General features: G+C 39.4%; 1 protein-coding gene across 1 annotated transcript in view; it reads right to left on the bottom strand.

Annotated features, from left to right (window-relative positions):
• Positions 1-10,832, bottom strand: part of PDE11A (phosphodiesterase 11A) — a 145,675-nt gene that overhangs the window by 130,572 nt on the left and 4,271 nt on the right. The window lies entirely within an intron of this gene.

Genomic DNA, 10,832 nt, shown 5'->3' on the forward strand with positions numbered 1-10,832 from the left:
CTTTCTTCATAGGAGGGGTGTTCCATCCCCCTGATCATTTTCGTGGCCCTCTTCTGGACCCGCTCCAACAGGTCCGTGTCTTTCTTATGCTGAGGGCTCCAGAGCTGGACGCAGTACTCCGGGTGGGGTCTCACCAGAGCAGAGGGGCAGAATCACCTCCCTCGACCTGCTGGCCACGCTTCTTGTGATGCAGCCCAGGATACGATTGATTTACAAGTAAAGTCTTCCACTGACTGTTTAAAACATTACTAACAAACAAACAGTTTGTTTTACTGCTTTGGTTCTATATAATGAGATTTCTACATGACAGGGACATTCAAAATGTGAAGACTGAGGCACTTTTAACTGGAATTTCAGAACTGCCAACAATGAGCAGTTATTCTGTAGAATAAACCTTATCCTTGTCTCAAGTTATTTATTGATTGTAAATTCTTCTTTGGGGAAATATTACCCTGTAAAATGTGATATTCAGTCAAGTAAAGACACAGAAGAGAGCAGGCTTGATTCATCAAATCCAAGTGCTGGTATTTCAGCTGCCTGCGCAGTGACACTGCAGTCCCAGTTCTTTCTGGACATATTTAAAGATTGTCAATAAGTGAGAACAAACAGCTTCATGCTTTTATTCTATGCAAGACCAGACTAATGTACAGACAGGATTTTTCCTAGGGTTCTGGAATCATATAATGTTATCAGACTACCAACTTCCATTTAAAAGAAATATTAATTTTCTAGTTCCTGTAACTGTGAGGATAACATTAAAAGCGTGATCTGAAAGTAATCAAGAACATAAGGTCAGAAATGCTAGAACCTGGAACAGCAGTTGTGAGCAGCACAAGTTCTTTTCAGTGATCTGGTATATTCAAATTCACTTTTCTAGATCCCCTACCTTCATCGTATCACCTGAAAACTCAAGATATTAACCATGCTTACAAGCTCTGATCCCATAAGATACTCGTTATCTTGATGTGCCTGAAGCTTCAGGCAATTTGAATGAGGACCTAACCAAATAATGCCTATCTCCTGTATGTCAAGTCCTCCAGATTGACCTCTGTAGTAATAAATTTAGTCTGTAAATCTGACTATGAAAGTTATACAGATATTGAGCAAGGACTGAAAAAAGTCAAAATCAGCTGTATTATTGATAGAAGTGGCAAACGAGAAAAATCCATTAGGGCCCAATCCTCTTTTCCTTGACCATGGATCTGAGATCACTAAATAACAATCATTGATCATGACTGAACCTGAACAGCTACACTTAGAGGAGGCCTACAAAAAATTATCCATGCTGACCAGGAAGAAGAGGTAAAACCTCATTAAAAAGTCACTATTTCTATCATTTACTAAAATAACCTACACATTTCCGACAGAAAAAAAAAAATCTCTTAAAAAATTCTAAGGACACACACTATTCCACAGAAGGCCGTAGAGGGTCTCTGAAACTCCCATGAAACAGTCAAAGCAAGTATTTTGTTCTTGTTTTATCTTACTTAAATGTACATTTCTTCTTTTCTCAAGACATTTGAAGTAATATAATAGGTTATGTTAGAAATGAAAACAGTTTTAACTTCTGAGAAAAGTTTCACCAACTACATTTCAGTGTTGATTTTCAGTTTAAGTAGGTGGTTCACACACTGTTAGTAAAGGTACAGGTTTTGTCGGTTTGGGGTTTTGGTTTTTTGTTTTTTTTTTTTAACCTAGGATAGCTCTTTGAACTTGGAAAGAAAGTATGTCCTTTTATATTCTTACCAAAGCTAATACAATTTATGTGAGTATCATTAGCATGATTTAGAACAGAAAAAGTATAATCCTAAACCAAGTTAGCTAAGAGTCAAATAACGTAATGGAAGATGAAACCCACCTGAATACATTTCCAGGAATTAAGTGTTGATGACAAAGACACTGTTTTCCTTCTCCAAAGTCTAAGGAGAAAGTGTTTAATCTAGTGAAATGGACTAAGTGACTCAGCCAAAGCTGACAACTACAAGGAAAAATCGTTTTTTATGATTTGAAAAATACTGCTTTTTAATCACACAGAACAACACAAGAGGTGTTCAATTAACAGGCCTAGCCTACTATATTTTACAGTGAACTGCATAGGGTTTTTTTTTTCCTTAGGAAGGGCTCAAGAAAAAAAAAAAAAGAAACTTGCAGCAAAATTTCTTTGAATATACTATATTTAAATTACTGATTGAGTTAGCTAAGTTGTATCAAAAATAGATAAGAAGAGTAATATGTTTGACAGCATCATTAACCCGAGTATTCTTGTACTAACAAACTGCATGGGATAGACAAATTTGATTTGATGTACCTTTGATTGACTTTATACAAAGCCATCCTAGAGGAGCCTCTACATTTACAGAAGTAAAGAAACTGAAGTTGGAAGAGACCTATTCAATTTCTTAATCATGCTTCCTGTGAGTATATAATACACAAACTTGTATAGAAAACAAAAAGCGCAATCCAAAAAGACAGCAAGTTATCTAGATTCAAAGCATAACATTAAAAAGCAAATAAAAAAATTAAGGCATCCAGTCTGTTCTAGATACTCCTCTCTCAAAATCACATATGTTATAAATTATATTGTGCATAAACAAGAAACAGAAACCAAGTAATAAATCACTACAGTAGATACGGGCAAAACCTTTTAGAAAAGAAACTTGCACGCAAAATAACCAAGTAATAAAGCAATCTCTGAAGAGATTTCATGTAAGGATTGCTGCAGCTATTCCTGTCATCTTCCCCAAAATCCGTAAAGCCCCAGAGACAAAGGCAGCAGGAGAACAAACTAGTACCATCATTCTCAAACTTAATTCTCCCAAGAAAATAAGCACACATTCCAGTGATACTGTGACTATTTATATAGCGACAGCAATATTTCTTATATGATGAAAATGAATAAAACAGATAAGAATGCGCAAAACAGCTCAGCCAACTCTATTCCTTCACTCCCAAAACAATTCTTAAAAAAAGATTTAAAACTAAGTCCATATATAGTTTGAACTAAAAAAAAAAAAGCTTCCTTTTTAAAAAAAAGCAAAACCCCAAAAAGTTTAGTATTGCATCATTGCAAATTAACACCTTCTTGTTTTTTTCAATGTGTCAGTAGTTCAGGGCTTTTTGTCTAGTTTGATTGGTGGGGGTGTGTTATATCATTTATATCCTTTTCTGACTACTGTCTCATTTATTAGTTAGACAATGGACATAAGTAACAGTTCATGTTGTCTACTTATGACTGGCACAAAATTAATGGGAAAAAATACTCTTAGACAGGAGTAAATAACTTTATAAGCACGAGCAAGTTTGCAGACATGACTGCCAAGCTAATAAGCATAATTACATTTCATGGTTCATAGTCTGAACTGATCAACAGCAGGGATCAGAAAAGATTCCTCTGTAGGACAACATTGTCCAGATCCATCATGTAAGGCTTTTGTTTTCTTCCTTCGAAACAAACTCCTGGTAGATCACCAATAGCACAACAGTAAATCAAGTTGTCATCTTATGTATGGCAGCTTCTGTGCACTTCTGCTCTGCTTGCATCACATAAAGAAAAAAGTATTCACAAAAAAATATTTTTCCTCTAATTTTAAATATTTAGAGATCACATCCACTACTGTTTGCTCCACGACAGTGGCTCTCTGTGCCCTTCTGTACTGGACTTGACTGCTGCCCCACTGGGAACCAACCACAACCACATCCATGTTCCCATCTTGTTCTAGCCTCACTTTGAGCCAGGTCCTAGTGCTGGTCTCCTAAATATTAATGATTATTTATATAAGATATATACACACACAGAGTGGCTTTAAAAACCTGATACTCATCTGAGCAAAGAAACCAACAAGACTCTTGTGTGTTTCAAGAGAAGTCTGTGTGTGGATTAGCAGCTGCAGGTGATTACTCAGGTGAGCAACACATGGCTTCAAGTGTTACAGAAGCAGTATAATAAGATTCTTGAATAATAAATTGAAAATACCTTATTATGACAAAGCAGTAGTGTTATTAACTAAGCCACACTCATTTTTAAGTGTGCACTGTAGAGACATTAAGCTCAGACTGCACACAGTTGCTGTTACCCTGTTAACATGCAACTCTGCTGAGCCATTAGCTCGAGCTGCTTATATTTTGTAGCTCATCAATAGGGTTGTTTTAGAAAAGTAAAACAAATTAACTTGCATGATGATGCACATATGCTTGTCTATTAATTTTGTTAGTCTATAGAAAAAGTACACAATAGCATACAACTATAAATAACCAAAATGAAACCCATTTGTTTTGAAAAATTGAAAACCAATCAAACAGAACAGCAAAATCCTTTACCAAGCAAAACTACAACTTTATTCAGTCTTCTGCTTGTAACAGGATTTCAGCTAAAATTTGAAGGGCCTAATCCTGCAATCCTTTCTCACAGTCAGTGACCTGCTCTAATCAAATATATGTATTGCCTTCTCACAAGGAAGTTTCAGGCCACAGAGGCACCAGTTTCACACCTGTTCCACAAGGGAGTTTTACAAGTGTCTGAGGGAAAAAAAAAAACTGAAAAAGTCTGCCTTATTCAGATGGACTGGCTGAGCAATAAACCAGTTAAAGCCTGCCTGCTTAACAAAAGATGGTCTTACAAGGGGGCAGGAAAACTACTCCAGCTCACCAAAAAGTTTTCCCTGCTCAAGCTCTGCACGACCAACAGCCCAGTGGTCTGCCTGCAGGAAGGAGAGTGGGGGAATCAGGCCTCACAGCTGCTCCTTTTGAGAAGCCAAAGATACCAGCATACTGAATACTTGCTCCATAAAGCAACTGAGAAAGCAAGCCAGCTAGATTTTTTTTTTTTTAATTAAAAAAAACCCCAAAATTACTAACCTGTTCATGCCCTGAAGACCTCCATGCTTATGTTTACCTGAGAGCTTGTACCCACTCTGAGCACCCCTTCACAACAGCACTAAAACAAGATAGCATAACATTGTTGAGCACTGATTTTAAGTGTGCGAGCCCCACAAAAAGCCTGATAATTACCCAACAGCCCCAGTGGGAAGTAGAGCAAACTCATTACACATGAGTATAGACAGATTCCATCCCCCCCCCCCAGCCCTTTGCCAAACCCCTGCTCCCGGCATAGGGACTTGCAGCACACAGGCCTCACCTGGGCACCCTGTGCCCAGCCGCCACCAGCCCACCTGCTGTTCATTTCAAACTGATGAGGCAGCCACTGCAGGCACACCTGGGGGCAGCAAGCAGGTGCTGTGCATCCATGGAGTAACAGCTGGGCAACCCTGGAGGACGGGCCACTGCCTGCCTGGTTGGTGAGCTAATCTCGCCCACCCTGCACAAGCAGGGAGAGGAAGGTGTGCTCCCTCACGATACCTGAGGGCTGTCACCAGTGGCGTACACTGCGTTGTGCAGCCCTGTCTGTCCTGGTGATCCACCTGAGCAGCAGCATGGAGACACAAAACTGTATCTGAGCCCTTGAGTGGCTTTGGACACATGCCCTTCTACACAGCCCTGGTGTCTACCAAGAGGTCCTGCCCCCAGCGGACACCTCCAAGGTGAGAGCGGTGGTGGTGTGACCCAGGAAGGCCTTAGGACGTTTTACACATCAGTCCAAAACCATTCCCTGAGAAGAAGACTTATGGAGCGAAGGAGGTGACAGGAGGTGAGGAGACCTCCTCCCCAGCTGCTGCCCTGAGGGTTCTCCGCTACTGAGACGCAGGAGGGCGCTGCCTTCTGCAGGGAGATCCTTCTCTCCCAGGCCAGTGCTGCTGTGACACGAAGGATGTGTTCACCTCTGCTGGGCTGCAGATTCAGGGATGATTACAACATCCCTTCACCAATTTACTGACTTGTACTTACAATTCCAAGTTTTCCTAAATTTTGCATGATGGGCTGAAGCGTCCTTTTGTGGAAAGCACATTAGAGCAGTTTAGTTCTTTACTGTTGCAATTATCTCCTGCATTCCCCATGGTACTTCCTAGTCATGTTTAATGCACAGCAAAAATTGTTTTAACTCATTTTTTCTGTATTACATGGAATTTTTAAAAATTATTGTTTATTCTGCTTGCCAAGTTTCGTGCTCTCTGCTCTCTAAAGAGCAACCTCTGTCCTTGTTAAGAGTCAGCACCAAAATGAACACGGCTGCTGTTGGTGCTGCTGCTCAAGTGCTGCTGAATAAAACAGTGCCTAAGTGCTTCCCATTTGCAGAACTGAACCTCCCAGGACGTAGGGTTTTAATGCTTTAATTGCTCTTTAAAATTGAAAGAGACACGCTGTTAATATTGATGATAACAAACAGCTACCCTGTGTAATGAAATGTGGCTCCTGCCTGCCCATGACCTTCTACGCCAACAGCCCATCCCACAAGGGCCCTCCCAGGCTCAAAGGTTTGCACCCACGAGCAGTAACTTTGTAATGCCGTCCTGGCACAGCAGGAGACAATGAATGCTCAGAGCTCACCCAGAGGGCCTGAAAAAGACAACATCCACGCCTGTACCTAGGTGTTCAAGGATGTTTAAAATTTACTGTAAAGGGTTGTGTGTGCATTAGGTGCATTACACTTGGCCAAAACTTGAAAGAGGTAACAGGAGAGTCCAGAACAGAGAGCACTCAATTTGTCTCGTTTTCCTTGATTTTAGTTCCAATAATGTGATTAAATTTTTTCTTTTTAAAGACTTGAACTGTATTAAAAAAATAATTTCTGAACATCTTTTATGGCACTTTCTCCAACTTACAAAACCCCATGTCTTAGCATGACTCAATGTAATATTTCTCCTCTCTTTGCTCCCCACTTTATTAAAACATCCATCTGGTAAGCCATTTTTTCTTCTATCTTCTAAAGCTACCTTTTAAATTCCAAATTTAACATAAGATGTACAGAAACTTTATTCAGCTGACACTGGCAAATGGCAGAACATATTTTTCACCACTTTCTGATGCATGCTTACTATTCTAAAGAGTAAGTTTTTTTTTCACTAGCTAGAAGGACTTGGGATGCTATTGAATTTTCTCCCAACTTTTGCACAGCTAAAGGTGTAACAATAACCAAACATTACTTGTGATTTAAAAATTTTATTATTTAAATACTGCTCTAAAAGATGGAGCAAAATTGAAATGATCAGTAATTGCAGCTAAACATCATAGAAGACCTGTGAGAAGAAGGGATAACATAAAAAAATCCATAGCTTTAAGTAGGAAAAAAACTTAAAATTTTAAACAACTTATAAGAACTGCAGATAAAGGTTTAATGGCCTCTCTGCCTGCATACTTACAATATGCTTAATAGTCTTCATATATGACTGCAAAAGCTACATCTGTGCTATGTTAAAAGGACCCTCAATGGACATTTAGGTTCCAAATTTCCTTGCCAGTATGATCGGATTCTTCCAACACGTGTGCTCAAGACATAGTGCATTATTCACGTAAGAATAAGGAGTCAGAAATGCTTCCCAAAATTAACATAGGGGAAAACCCAAGGCCTTATTTTAAAACTTAAACTGACTAGGAGTTCAATTTACAAGACAACTGGATTCCTTCCAGGAGAAAGAGTTTCAGACTGGCTCTGACATGCAAAGAAAGTATCTAATTCCTTCCCTGTTCTCAAATCCTCTGTAGTGCTAACTCTTACAGATCAGATCATATATTTTACAAACTGTTATAATTCTAAACTCACTTTCATCACATGACTTTGCAATGTAATAAATAAAGCTTTTAATGCCATGAATGAAATTGTGCAACTTTTGAATCAGTCATATAACATTCACCTAAACCTTTGCACAAACTGTTTGTCAAATTCTCTGATGCTGTGAAGCTCCAAAAAGTTTGTTCAGTCACTGCTGAACTTCATAAATCAAATTACTGTGAGATGTTATATAGGTATTGTTTAGTATTAAATGAAGTGATTATTATACAGTCCTCAATACATAATATTAATTCCAAACCTTGTATCTAAGTATGCTTATTGAATTAAGGAAGGCTGTTAACATGAGCAAGTTTTGAAAGTCAGACTCAACAACAGTAATAATCACCTGGATCATGGAAAAGCCCCAGCCTATTATTTGATTTCATTTTTTAATATTTTTTCTCTTTAGAAAAAGAAATGTGTAATTGGAATCTTACACTATCTCTGAAAACGACACTGCAAGTCATTTACAAATATTTCCTAAACCAGTCAGTCTGTGTACGGGCACAGGGAACTGCCTGTGTAAAGCACATTATAAGACATGACAGGATTTAAATGTAGTGTTGATCGTACTGAAGTCCCATTAATGTCAGTAGTAGCTGACGATAGAAGCAGGCAACCCAATTTGTACTCGATGGTAGAATTCCAACTGGTATTTGATCAGGCTCTGAGAAAATACAGACGGTTGGATGATAATAAAACAAATTTCCCAATTAGTAAACTAGCTAACTGATGATATGGAAGTATCTTTACCTCTTTTTAAACAAGGTTGTTAATTTAAAAAACAAGCAAGAAAACTTTAAATTAATCTAGAGGTGTTCCTCTGACCTAATATAAGGCCTTTTCTTACCAAATGGGTAGCATCAATGTAGACACTTTCTTCAATGGACTGTGCTGTCACCCCTTTTTCTCCAACTCCATCTGCCAGCCTGACAAAGTTTCATGGTGGTGCTTTTTTTTTTACCTGACGGTTGATTAAACACTTCCATCATCAGTGGCAATGCTGACAAAAATTACATCATCATATTTATTAATTTTTAAAGTGCTGTATTGTGAGCACTACAATGATCTGAAATGGAACAGCTGTCACTTCTCTACGCACACGTACCTGGGCTTTCACAGGGCTCTTTATACTATTAAATTAGAAAGGTCTCCTTTTAATGATGCACAATGGATATATACGTGCCAGGTAAGAGAAGATAAATGGTACTAACTCAGAAACATAACAGAAAGCAGATCCCCCATTTTATTATCAAGCAAAACTTTCATTAAAGTTGCAAGGTCTAAAGTTTCTTTTGCACTAGAGTTAATCAGAAGTAACTCCACTGAAAGCAGGGAAGTTGCAATTGGTATAATTACAGGATGAACTTGGCTCAGAATTGTCCCTTCTACTGCAACTAATGTACTTACGGCTTAAATATACAATTAATTGTATTACGTATAATATTTCAGTCGATTTTTAATAGGAGCCAGACAAAAGTATAATATAAATAGTACCGGGAATGGCAACTGGATGGATTGTTTTTCACTTTTCTCTGCAAATGAAACAGACAATAAACTGTTTAAAGCAGCTGGGCTTTTTCACAGGGAAGTAAACACAAAGTGAACAAACACCGGAGAAAAAATAATACAGTCCCCTAGAACTGGAAAACACTCTGCCTTTCCAGTGGTGTTCTCACCTCCAAAAAAAGGTGGCTGGAGCTATCCAGAGTTTAAAGGAGAGATCAAGCTCTTTCCCAGCCAAACTCGGATATCCTTTATCTGTTTAGCCACTTGAGACTATTGAGAACATCTTCTGCTTGACCCCCAAAAGCAGATATTTTGGGAAGAGTACAGTTTTAGAAGTGAAAGTAATAAAAAAAAATCAGATGGTAAGAGAAAGTGTATAATGGAGAAAAGGAAAAATAAAGGAAGAAAGAAAGCTTAGATTTTTTCAAAGGTGATCCAACACCCAATCATTTTAATCCGAATATTACAGCATTTTTACCAAGCTCAGTTCTAGCTCAGTTCTTTCCCTTTGAACTCTGTGGGTTGGGAACCTCTGTCAGTCTGGATCTGTGAAGTTCCTAGTATTTTTCACTGCTTGACAAATAAATAATTATTCAGCCCACAAAATACATTTACCTTGCCTCTTCTGTATTTCAAACAAAAATAACCCAGTCTTATTTTTCAAGTTTCTTCCTTGTATGGTTTGCTAAAAGCATCACCAGTTTTTTTAATGGGGTTTTTTTTTGTTATTATTGTAGAGCAAAATTAAACACTGGACAATGGTTATTACTAAAATTGTAAAGACATATATCTCCCACCTTTCTAAAGCTTTCCAAGATCCTAATTTAAAAAGTCTGTCGCTCTGTGGTTCTTAATTTTCTCAAGAACCTTCAATTGCTGCTCGTGTCTCACCCTAATAAACACTAGAAATAGCCCTTAGGACTGAGAGAGAGAGAGAGGTAAATTTCAAGCTAGTAAACTGAATGCACTGTTTTGCATGAACACACGCAGGCGAAGTCGTGTCTGTCCCTGCTGAAGTCAAAGGGAATTTTTGCCTTGAAGCCAGGACTACATTTTCACAAGTCACACTGAAGCCTCTATAAAAGTAAAAGGTGGGGTAAGTCCTTGTAGGAGAATAACAGGGCTGGTTATATCACTTCTAGTAATAGGTTTGAAAACATGCCGTGTGGGCTGAGTGGGCATATGCAAAGGTGAAAATATATGCTCTTTTGAAAGCAATGAGACTATTTCAGCAGCGGGCAGGCAGGGAACATTAAGTGAGACAGAGATTTAAGAATATTGTCATTGGGACTGTCACGAGCATTTTTTTAAACTTTTCTTCAGCCGATTCCAAAATACGGTTCGAAAACGCACGAAGCCGCCTACGGCTCCTGCGACATCCAGAAGCACTGCTGTACCGCTTTTATGGCCACTTTAGCCCCGTGGGCCACCCAGGAGAGGCCTTCCCTCCCACTTTCATGGGAGTCCCCTCCCGCCCCGCCAACAGTTGCCCCGAGCATACCCGCGGCCGCTACTCGCAACCCCCGGCGCCCCGACGGTGGCAGCGCGCGGGGCCGTTCCCAAACCCCCGGCCCCCCAACGGTGGGAGCGCCGCCGCCCCGCCCCCCGAGCATACCCGCGGCCGCTACTCGCAACCCCCGGCGCCCCGGCGGTGGCAGCG

This window comes from Aptenodytes forsteri, unplaced genomic scaffold (assembly GCF_000699145.1).
Source record: "Aptenodytes forsteri isolate BGI_AS27 unplaced genomic scaffold, ASM69914v1 Scaffold257, whole genome shotgun sequence".
NCBI lineage: Eukaryota > Metazoa > Chordata > Aves > Sphenisciformes > Spheniscidae > Aptenodytes > Aptenodytes forsteri.